Genomic DNA, 12,974 nt, shown 5'->3' on the forward strand with positions numbered 1-12,974 from the left:
AGAAGCCTCTGACTGACAGGGCAACTCTCCACCATCATGCCTTCCAACTGATGTGCCACACATCAGTTCCCTTCTTCCGGCTGTTTATGGAACTCTGACTTCTCAGGCTGCCTGACCACTGATCAAAGTGGTGCCATTTAGTTACAGTGCTACTGGGGAAGAAATAAAACATCCCCTCCAGTTGCAAGATCAAAACTCTTCTGTTTGCAGGATACAATCCATCACTAAGGCCGTGGTAGATTATGCTCCCAGTATTTAACCTAGCTCACTGTTGCTGGGCTGGAGAGGATGGAAGATCCTGGAGTAGGGCGAGAACTTCTTGCATGTGACTAATATACCTAAGAGACAGGTATCTACATAATCGGTGACTTCAGTAATCCTCCAGGGCCTGAAACCTGAGCCCTTCAGGTAGCCCTTTGTTTTTGTTTTGTTTTGTCTGTTTTATTCAAATTTAATTAGTCAACTTACAGTACATCATGAGGTTCAGATGTAGTGTTCAATAAATCATCAGTTGCGTGTAACACCCAGTGTAGTCCTTTGTGATGAAGCTAGTGTTCTAGCATTACTTTCCATGCTATGGAAATGTTCTTCCTAATGACCCGGGGTTTCCCGCATGGCTGTTATCTGCAAAGGACACCAGTCCTTTAAGTCTAGGGAAAAAGGTTTCAAGGAAGCATCTCCTTTGGGCTTTTTACCTTTACTAGACCTTCATCCCCACCCCAGCACAGCATTTACTCCAGTGGTTTATGATGGGTTGTCTATTTCTTTGCCTCCTTCACTAGAACTTGGGAGAGGACACAGGCTGTGCTTATTCATGGTAATATCCCAAATCCATGTTTATGATTTCATTAGTAATCAATTGTGACGGTGAATCCAGGCAATAACCATAATAAAACTGCGGATAATAAAATTTGGGGCAGTCTATAAATAAAATAACATACAAACTCAACTATTTTTTTTCATTGATAAGTGGCTATTAAGCAGCCTTAGCGATCATGTACTAGGCACAGAATGGAAAATTGAAATAGCATCTGTAGAAACAGTACATTTTATTAAAATTTGCTTTAGAACAGGAAGGAAGTGCTGGTGGTTGTGGGAATGGAAACGTTCTGGGGACGGGGGGGTGTCATGATGATGGTGAGGTTTTGGTCAGTGGTTTCAGACTCCCCAGTGGCAACTCCACACACATTTGAACCACAATAAACAGCCACACATTTGGAAGGCCACCAATCATTTCATTACTCCTCCTCCCTCCCCCATCTCCCAAGGCACACACTAACTGGAAGGGGTACCCCTTGCCTGCCCAACGCCTGATATCACCACTTACTTCACAATTACTGTGTTGCTGACATTGCATCTATGCAGAAGGGATCCGAGTGCAACCTCTCTCAGACAACCCTAATTCACAGCACCCTGAGTTCAGTGACCAGAAGTCAAAGTGCTTTTTCTTTTTAAAATTTAAGAATCCTCTTCTTTCTGACTCTACATTTCACAGGAAAATTATGGGTAGCCATTCAAAAAGAATGACCCGGCAACTTATTTCCTAGGGCATCTACTTGTTCAGACCGTAAGACTCCACGCCTTTCCTTCATTAGCTGCATATCCGATCAAGCTCCCCATTGAAGTCAGTCTTGCTGTTTGTTACTGCTCTTCATTGTCCACACACATAAAGGGCAGAAGTCGTGGATACTTTTGCAAAACCCTGGCACCTGTTTCAAATCACACCTCCCAGCACTGTTTCACCTGAGTATGACTAAGAGAGATTTGCTCTTCTTTCCCTCTCCCTTAACCTGTTATCTAACTAGTGGTTATTTATTGAAAAATAACTGAAAGGCAGGCTGGTAGAAGAAAATGAAGGAAGAAAGAGCTCAAATGAAAGAAGCTGGTTCCTTGCCCCTCTAAAGAGTTACTCCCTCAATGCGTGTGAATGCCAATGGTCTTTTGACTCATTCGCTGACTGCACCTTACCTGACATCTCCTGTCAGAGAACTCGTGCTTTAAACAGTGATACCCACAGATCTGTGCAAGATTCCTGTTGTCGCCCCTTCTCAGAGAAAGATGCCAAGATGGACAGATTTCAGCCTAAGTCGAGACATAGAAGCTCAGAAAATCATCTTCTATCAAGTGTACCTTCTAAAGTCAGCCAAGGCTGTGCGGGCATGGATTTCAACTCTGAAATGTTCTTATGCTTTGTAGAACATGCAAGGGAGCCAGGGAGAAGTCAGCCTCCTCTATTTCTGTGAAATTAGAGCACAGACCTTGAACTCCTGGGCAGAGCCATCAGAATGCCAGGGAACTCCCAGCAGGAGTTCATTTGCAGAGAAAGATACACTTCCCTCGGCCAAGGGGTGAGGTTCTCTTTGCAGGCTAAGGTGGTGCTTGGATACACAGAGGACAATCACCCAGGGAGTGCTATTGACTAGCAAATAACTTGAAAAGCGGTCTAAATGCTCCTGGAATTGGTGATTTCTTAACCCCTGTCTTCAGATTGGCATTTGAAATGTCCCCCTTGGGACCTCTGTTTTAAAGGATTGGATCATTGTGGATTCTTTTAGATTCTTAAGATGAGAATGTGGATGTCTTGCTTTTCAAATACTGTTGCTGGCTATCCACTGGGCACTCCTGTGAATGCCACACTGGGCTGACCCTGGGTCACTAGGGAGCTCAACTTAGCCGTTAGAGGCTGTCACACTTTTGTCCAAGTCTACGGTGCCCATTGGAAATGTCTTCAAATGCATCGTGTTGTTCTATTTATCTCAATGTTGGTGAATAAGAGGCTCCTCCTCAAAATTTATTTCTTGTCTGAATGTTGGGCAGGAAGCCTAATCCAACCCTCAAAGATTGATTTTTTTTTAAGATTTTATTTATTTATTTGAAAGAGAGAGAACATAAGCGGGGTGAGGGGCAGAGGGAGAAGCAGACTCCCCACTAAGCAGGGAGCCCGATGTGGGCTTGATCCCAGAATCCTGGAATCATGACCTGAGCTGAAGGCAGACGCTCAACCAACTGAGCCAACCAGGCACCCCAAAGACTGATTTCTTTTTTTTAATGTAGGAGAAAACTTCTGTGATTTCCAAAGGTTTTGCTGATTAATTTTAGAACCTGGGAATGTACTTCATATATTTATTTCTTTATATAATAGGCTATAATCAGATCTCAAAACTCTCAACTTATTAACTCATTCTCTTTTTTTGATAACAGCTTTATAGAGATACAATTCACTTATCATATAATTCACCAATTAGAAGGGTACAGTGAAATGATGTTTAGTGTATTCACAGAGCTGTGCAAACACGACCACAATCAACTTTAGAATATTTTTATCACAGGCAACAACTATCTACTTTCTGTCTCTTATAGATTTACCTGTTCTAGACATTTCATATAAATAGAATCATCATTTGTGGTTCTTGTGACTGACATCTTTCACTTAGCATAATGTTTCACGTTGTAGCATCAGTAATTGTGAAACTTTCTTGGCCAGATAATATTCCATTGTATGAATATACCACATTTTGTCTATTCATTTGTCAACTGATGGACATTCAGGTTGTTCTTACTTTTGGTTATTTCAGCTATTGTGGGTAATGATGCTATGAACATCCATGTATGTGTTTTTATGTAGATATATGTCTCCTTTCTCATGGATATATACCTAGAACTAGAATTGCAGGGTCATATGGTAGCTCTAGGTTTAACTCTTTGAGGACTGGTCATAATGTTTTCCAAAGTGTCTGCAGCATTTCACCTTCCTACCAGCAGTGTATGAGAGTTCAATTTATCCACATCCTCACCAACACTTGTTTTTACCTGACATTTTTATTATAACCACCCTTGTTAGTATGAAGTGCTATCTCATTGTGACTTTGATTTGTATCTCCAGGATAACAAATGGTGTCAAGCATCTTTTCATGCACTATTGGATATTTGTACGTCTTCTTTGGAGAAATGTCTATACAAATTCTTTGCCCATCTTTTAATTGGGATATTTGTTTTCTTATTCTTAAGTTATGAGAGTTTTTTTTACATATTCTAGATATATATTACATATGTAGATATTTAGATATTTTATTTATAGATACTTAGACATTTAGATTATGATTTACAAAATCTTTTTCCCATTTTATAGATTTTCTTTTCAGTTTCTTAATAGCATTCTTCGGAGCACCAAAGTTTTTAATTTTGATGAAGTTCAATTTGTCTATTTTTTCCTTGGTTGCTTGTGCTTTTGATCTATCTAAGAAATTTTGCCAAATCCAAGACTGTGAAGATTTACCTCTGTTTTTTTCTAAGAGTTTCAGAGGATTAGCTCTTATATTTAGGTTGATTCATTCTGAATTAATGTTATATATGGTGTGAGGCAGGGGTCCAACTTCAGTTTTTGGCATGTGGATATCCAGTTGTCCCAGCACTGAAGACTATTCTTTCCTCATTTAATGGTCTTGACATTCTTGTTGAAAATGGATTGACTGTAGATGCATGGGTTCATTTCTGTATACTCAGTTCTATTTCATTGATCCATATGCCCATAATTATGCCACATACCCTTGGTTACCATTAGTTTGGAGTACGCTTTGAAATCAAAAAGTGAATTCTGCTACTTTGTTCTTTTCAAGACTATTTTGGCTATTGGGTCCCTTGCAACTCCATATGAAGGCTAGAATCAGCTTGTCTGTTTCTACCAAGAAACCAGCTGGGATACTGATAAGGATTGCATTGAATCTGTAGATCAATTTGCCATCTTAATAATATTCCAGTCAATGGAAATGGACTATCTTTCAATTTGTGATCATCTTTCATTTCTTTCAACGTTTTGCAGTTTCCAGAACATAAGCTTTGCACTTTTTTGTTTAATTTATTCCTAAGTGTTTTATTCTATTGTAAATATAATTGTTTTCATTTTATTTCCTTTTCAGATTGTTCATTGCAAATATATAAGAATACAATTGTTATTTACATGTTGGTCTTATATTCGGAAACATTGCTGAACTCATTTGTTATTTCTAATAAGTTTTTGGTGGATTCCTTCAAATTTTCTACATACAAGGTCAGATTGTTTGTGAATAGAGATAGTTTTACTTCTTTTCCAATCTGAATGCCCTTTTTTCATTTTCTTGCCAAATTGTCATGTCCAGAACCTCCAGTACAATATCAAATAGAAATGGTGAGAACAGATACCCTTGACATTTTTTTCCTAGGGGAAACTCATCCAGTCTTTCATCATTAAATATGATGTAGGTTTTTATAGATGCCTTTTATTAGGTTGAGGAAGTTCCTTTTATTCCTTGTTTGTTGAGAGATTTTACCATGAAAGAGTAGTGGTTTCTCTATAGAGATGATCATGTGCATTTTGTTCTTTATTTTATTGATATAATATATTACAGAAATTAATTTCAAATTTTAAACCAACCTTGTATTCCCAAGACAAATATCACTTCTTCATGGTATATCATCCTTGTATGTGTTGTTGGATTTGGTTCACTAGTATTTTGTTGAAGATTCTTGCATCTATATTCATAAGAGATATTGGTCTATCGTTTTCTTTGGATGTCTGTAGTTTGGCATCAGGATGATACCAGCCTCACCAAATGAGTTGAGAAATGTACCCGCCCCCCATTCAATTTAATGGAAGAGTTTGTAAGGACTTGGTTTTTAATTCTTCTGGAAATGTTGGATAGTCTTCAATTCATTTTTTTACTCACAAATATTTGTTCAGGGACTACTAGGTTCAAGGCACTGGTGATACAATGATAAATTAATTCCTGCCAATTTTTTGTTTAGCTAACTAAAACATGAATATTTGGTTTAGTTGTGCCCTTCTCCATATTAACAAGATTTTTAAAATGTTTTTAAAGATTTTATTTATTTATTTGAGAGAGAGAGAGCACAAACAGGGGGAGCTGCAGAGGGAGAGGGAGAAGCAGGCTTCCCGCTGAGCAGGGAGCCCAACGCAGGGCTCAATCCCAGGACCCTGGGATCATGACCTGAGCCAAAGGTAGACACTTAACAGACTGAGCCACCCAGGCACCCCTCATATTAACAAGATTTAACAACAAAAAAGTATGAAGTAAGGACATAATTAAATTTTGTATTCCAATTCCTGTGGCCTCCATTTACTCTCTCTCTCTCACACACACACACACACACACACACTCCTTTTCTTCTTCCCTCTCTTTCTTTCTTCCTTTCCCTCTCTTTCTTAATACTAAGCTCTGCCCTGATCCCTACCCTACCTCTCTATTGACACCTACCCTCTCAGTCTAATACAGGATTCTAACAAGTATGAGTACATTACCTAAAATAATTTCTGCTACTCTGAAAACCAGCAAATGTGTCATCTTAGACTTCTCAGTCTTTGAGAAGTGTGCTCTGTGGCACAGGGGAGATAAATTTGGGTGTGTGGGGAGTGTCAATGGCTTTCTTTATCACTCTATTCACAGCATTTTGACAATTTCTACTACAAATATGACTTGTTCTGGCCTTGCCTATAAAGATTTCCCCTAGGGGTTGCAGGAACTTATTTGTATTCAAAGCCAGACGACTGGGTCCCTGCTAAGATTCTGGGGATGGCCAGGGCTACCCAAAATCACTGAGGCAGTGAGGGACCTTTCAGACTGTATGCCCCATGAAAGAACATGACTTGTCCCCATCCAAGAAAGAGAAGGGAGTTCAACAACCCCAAGCAGACACATGACCGCCTATGGCAGATTGATTTATTTAATGCTCTAAGTCAATATTCTTCTGGACAATATCATCATCGGTGGCCTACAACAGTACTGGTAAGTGAATCTTTAGAAGTTGACCCAGAGTGGGAAGCAAATCTCTACAGAGGTGACCATTCACTGCTCTAGTGATCACAGCCATGGAGCCAGTAATGTATTACTTTTCTGCTACCTACAAACATGTTGATCACTTACTATGTGCCAGGGACTGTGCTGAGTAATTATGAAGATTATTAAGAAGAGACTCTGTGCTCCAAGTGTCCAGACTTAGTAAGGAACTCCAGCCCAGTGGAAAGCACAGAACAGAGTTCTCTTCATGCCACCAGAGATCTAGACAAGACCTTATCATGGCCTGAAGTAATGAGATGCATTTAAAGCTTCAATACAATGTAGCCAGCATAAAGATAGAAATATTTCCAGGAAGCAGTTACATGACCTATAGTCCCATAATAATGTAAATAAATATCTGTGAGTGTCTCTATGTTCCAGGCACTCTGCCAAGTGTTGGAACACAATGTTGAATAAGACAATCCTGTTCCTTAGAATGGACTAAATGTAATTCACTAACTCGAAAAAGACAACAACTCTGTCAAAAGTGATGAATTTCTAAAAAAGCCAAAGAAAACTATAACCCAAAGCATTTACTGTTACAAAACATGCTAAACCCCATGCTAGGCACAACTTACTAATTAACAACATTCTATAAAGACTAATGGTCTCTATCATTCCCCAACCAAGTGTCATATTACTCCCTTAATTGATCTGTTTCTTTTTAAACCCAAAGCATGACTGGAAAGACATCTTCCCCAGATCCTTGTAGCACAAGCCATTCAATATCTTATAATGCAGAAGATAATGTAAAAAAAAGCCCCTCACAGCCAAAATATGTGGTAAACACAGTTGAGGTGTGTTTTTTGGGGGGGTGGGGGGTTAACTTAGACGACTTGTCCCAACTACTCACCTTATGCCCAGTCCGGCAATTGTACAAAAGTGCTGAGTGCTTGGAAAGAGCAAGAGAAACAGGTTAAGTGATGAGGTCCCAGTTTTGGTGGGGGGGGTGTCTGTACTGGGGGTACAGAATGATTCAGCCCTGGATCCTGCCCCTAGGAGGTTCCAATCTGGGATGAGCATGAAGGTATAGCCATGAATATTATTTCGGGTAGAAAGCAAGTCTTGGTTAAACTCTGTTAGGGCAAGGAACTAATAAAGGAAAATAAACGTTGTAGTCAAAACCATAAAATTGATTTTCGCATGGTTGTAAACGTACTCTTATTAGTTGAGAATCCCAGCTCATGTGTGAGAAGGCTACACACACACACACACACACACAAAAGATATTAAAACACACACGATTAGCTACACAGGGATATATATATATACATACACGTAACTTCATAGGGTGACTGGAAGATTGCCCCATTTGAGCTCAAGCCAGGCAAAAGCTTGACAGGAGAGGGGGCCAGAGAAGTCTCCTGGACCAGAAACCACATCCTCTCACAAGGAATAACTAGAATTAGAGGAATTAACCCGACGGGAGAAAAAAAAAAATCTACAATGCTAGTGATCATTTCAAATGTATAAACACCCATGGCTCATCACCAGCCTTGACCAATCCCACACACTCCCCTCCCCCAGCCACATAGGCCTTCTGGTTCCCAGATGTGACCAGCTTCCTCCCCAAGGGCTGCTCCCTTTGATGGAATATTCTTTTCCCTTCTCCCCCTCTGGCTAATGGTTTCTCAGTTTAAATGTCACCTTTTCTAAACTCTTTTCTTGGAGTCTTCATTCTAAACAGAATGCCTCTGCTGGCCTTTCTTGGAAGAAGGAATATAGATTTGCTTCCTGACATTTATCACAGTCTTTGGTTACATATTTATAAAAATATGTCATATATATATATTTGTATATCATCTATCCTCACTTCCAAATTACCTAAATGAGGGCAGGAAGGACATCTGTTCACCACTATGTACCACCACCCAAAGATGAGTGATAACCAAATAATAAGTGAACATATAAAAGAGATTAAGTCACTTTTAGAGGTCAGGGCACCTGGGTGTCTCAGTCCATTAAGTGTCTGTTTTTGGCTTAGGCCGTGATCCCAGGGTCTTAGGATCCAGCCCTGTGTCGGGGTCCCCACTCAGTGGGGAGTGTGTTTCTCCCTCTCCTTCTGCCCCTCCCCTCTGTTCATGCTCACGTGCTCTCTCGCTCTCTCTCTCTTTCAAATAAATAAATAAATAAAATATTTTTTTTAAAAAAGCTATTTTTATAGGTCAGAACGAAGACCAATAGAAAGGAGATGGTTCCAAGACGATAAATAAAGACTTTTTATTTCTTTCTCATAATTTTAACCTATATTGTATTCATAAGTTAATTAAAATATTTATGTCCTAAATTATATGGCCTAGTCATTATGCTGAGTAAGGAAATTGCCATGTCAATCAGCAATGAGCTGTCAGTCACCAGAAGTGTCTGGGTGAAAACAAAGTTGGCCATGCATGTCCTATGTGCCAGGCTCTTTGCTAAATGTTGAGGACCCAGAATAAAGAAGATTCCTGATTTCAAGGAGTGCCTAGTTGAAGAGAGCTCTTAGAGAAGGACTTTAGACCACAAGGCTGTAATAATTCAGATGGGAATTGGTTGATCAGCTCCTGGTTGTCACCTAGCAGACTCCAAGGGGATGGGCCAAGAGAGAGGGCAGCCAAGAGGGGGCTGTGGGAAACTTGAAACAGCATCTTCCCCACGTCCTCAAGCTGGTGACAGCCTCTCTTACCTGGGTTGGAGTCAACAGATGACCTCTGCATTGAATCAAAGACGTGCATCTAGACCTTGGGGTCCTGCCGGGTAGAGATGCCCTCAGAGGAGGCAGTTCTGCTGGGAGGCCTGGAGGCCAGAGAGAGTCAGATGCCCCTGGTTGGGGAAGATGAGGAATGTGTGTTAGTTTGCTAGGGCTGCTGTAACAAATTATTGCACACTGGGTGGCTTAAATGACAGACATTTATTTTCTCATGATCCTGGAGGTTAAAATTCCAAGATCAAGGTGTTGGCTGGTTGGTCTCTCCCAAAGCCCTGACTTGTGGATGGCCACCTCCTCTCTGTGTTCTCAACTGGACTTCTCTTTGAGTGTGTGCATGTCCTAATATCCTCTTCTTATTAGGTCACCAGTGAGATTGAGTTAAGACCCAGCCTAATGACCTCATGTTACCTCTTTAAAGACCCTATTCTCCCCTACAGTTATGTGCTGAGAGACTGGGTATTAGGACTTCAGCATATGAATTGGGGGCAGGGAGGTTGGGGGGAGAAACACCGTTCAGCTCATAACACAGAGAATGCAGAATATTGGATCCAAACCTCACTTATTTCCCAATTTTTACTCTAAAATCAATGTCCGTCCCTTATCCTTAGTCCTATCCATACCAAAATGGTGCCACTGCCCAGAACAAGCACAGAAATCAGAAGCAGTTCTGAGATCATACCCACATCATTAAGAAGGTAGAACATGGTGGCCCAGTACTTCCCAACACCTAGCTCATCAACAGAATATATTAGATATTTTTAATCCAGATAATTAAGACCCATCGTAAACCAATGAATTAGGAATATCTACAAGTTGGGCTTTTTTTTTTTTTAAGATTTTATTTATTTATTTGAGAGAGAGCAGGGAGAGGGGTAGAGGGAAAGGGAGAAGCAGACTCCCCTCTGAACACAGAGCCCGATGCGGGGCTCGATCCCAGGACCCTGAGATCATGACCTGAGCCAAAATCTAGAGTCAGATGCTTAACCAACCAAGCCACTCAGATGCTCTAGGAATGTCTCTAAGTTTTAAGTAATTTATTATTTTAAATCTCCCTAGCTGTTTCTAGTGATTAGTTAAGTCTGACAACCACTGCTTTTGACCTTCTGACAAAACTATGGCCTGATTTCATAGAAAAAGGGTGTCATGTCCTTCCCATCTTAGGCCTCATTTTTGTCTTTATTCTCAAGGAAACCCTTCAGATAAGTATAAATAATATAATGATGTGGATTGAACTTTATCATTAAGCTTACAAATTAGCTTTAGGTTAAAATTCAAAGAATTTACATGGATTCATCCAATCATTTCTTAGAGTCATGTTATATTTTTATCTATATTTTATATATATATTTCAACTTATTGATAAATAAATTGTTGTAGAGTGCTGACTATATGTCGGGCTTGGAGCTAGATGCTGGGAATGGAGTGGTGAACACATCATGGTCCTTGCTTTCCATCCTGCCCCCTATATATTTCTGTGAACAGAGTCTCACAGGCTGAGAGAAGGCACTGGAACTCTTTAGCTTCCAGGTGCTACCTTATGATGAAGCTGGTTTTAGAATCCTTAAGGCAAAGAATGTATTTATTGCCAGGGTAGGTGGGGACTTCTCTTCAAGGTTACAGCCCAGCTGGAAAGCCAGTCACAAATCATGTTCAGGTTGATAGCACCCTTAAGAAATAAATTCTATCCCAGTCTTATTGGCTGGTTGGTGTTGTCAAAAGGACATTAATTCTATCCTCCCTTTAATCACATACCAGGACCATATATAAGCCAACTGGAACAATAAAGCTAGCTCTGCAGCTGGACATACCAAATTGTCTAAATGACAGCTTTTCTGGGATTTTTCCAATGCTCACTGGCATCTATGAATCCATTTCCAAGTCAGGTCTCCAGGGAGCCACCAGGCCAGACCTGCTGGCCACGGGTCAGAAACAGTGGTGTGGCGTTTCACCAAGCTCTGTTCCCCTGCTGATTGCTGCCTCCGGTGTCCACACTGCAACTCTCTTGCTCCTTCCCTAGTGATGGGAAGTTAAGGTTAAGTACAGTCCTGCCAACAACCAAGGACTCTAAGATACTCCAGATCTTTAGAGACACCAAGCAAGGGGGCACCTGAGTGGTACAGTGGGTTAAACACCCAACTCTTGATTTCAGCTCAGGTCGTGATCTCAGGGTTGTGGGATCAAGCCCTGCATCAGGCTCAGTGAGGAGTCTGCTAGAGATCCTTTCTCTCTCTCCCCTTCCCCTGCTTGCATATGTGCTCTCCCTAAGTAAATAAATAAAATCTTAAAAAAATAATAATAATGAAGACACCCAGCAAGTACTGAAAGAATGATGAAAGCAAAGTAGCCTCATCTGGGATATTGCTTGGTAGACAAGCCTTCATATTAATGGGGTGCAGATTGCCTCACGGTTTGAGACTTTTTATCCCAGTCTCGCTAGTGCCCACAAATGAGGAGATTTTTCAGCACTAAACAAACAGGATCCCCTCTTATCTGGGCCCCGTGTTTATCACACAGCTCTCCCCTTGCCTTATGAAGTAGATCCTAGGACTGTATCCCAACCTGCCTCTGCTTTGGAACTTGCTAAGAGTCTACTCTCTCCCCCTCCACTCTGAAACATTGGCTCTCTCTCTCTCTTTCTCTCTCTTATGTACATATCCTTTCCATTATATGACAGGTTAAAAAACAAAACTAAACAAACCTATTTAACTTTAAGCCAATGACTCTAGAGGAAGCTAACTAAGCTTTGTCCTTGCCTTGGCCAAGAACTCTTTATTTTGGGACCCTCAATGGGCCAGAGGAAAATGGATTTCCAGTAGAGCCTGGAAAAATATGAGTATGATTGTATCATCGATGATACAATCCCACTGTTTTATCAATGACAGGTTCAGTCTCTCTCTGACTCTAACTTGATGCAAATACTTTCATACTCTTGTTCAGCTAGTCGAATGCATGCTAGTCCCTCACACCTGGGGAGAGCATTGTGTCCTTGAGAGAAGCTGGGACGTTCACTCTCTACTTGTCCCCATGAGCGCTGACAATCGTAACCATCAGATGTAAACCCGTTTAAAGTCCCACTTACACTCTGCAGATCCTGACTCTCAACAGTGAATTATAAGAATAAAGAGCTGTCCTTTTAAGAGCACAATTACTAGTTAAACGTATTTATTTCTAATCTCAATGCTCCTCTCGTTATCAGTGTTTGAGCTCAGAATACTGAAGTCAAAGAGGTAAAAATACATGTGGCTGAGATTATATAATACCATTCTAATAAAGTAATAAACCAGTGTAATAAACTCCCTGGCATTTAATATTCAGAAGGACAACTAGCAATCTCTAGGATTTAAAACTCAGACATTTCCTTTGGCGATGATGAGCACGTCTGTGGACTTGGATACCTATTTACATTTCACTGTGATGTGGGAGGGTTTGCTTATAAATTGAGAACATGAACTATA

Source organism: Eumetopias jubatus, unplaced genomic scaffold, assembly GCF_037043125.1.
Source record: "Eumetopias jubatus isolate StellerSeaLion01/CBP00866 unplaced genomic scaffold, mEumJub1_p1.0 scaffold_12, whole genome shotgun sequence".
Taxonomy (NCBI): Eukaryota; Metazoa; Chordata; class Mammalia; order Carnivora; family Otariidae; genus Eumetopias; species Eumetopias jubatus.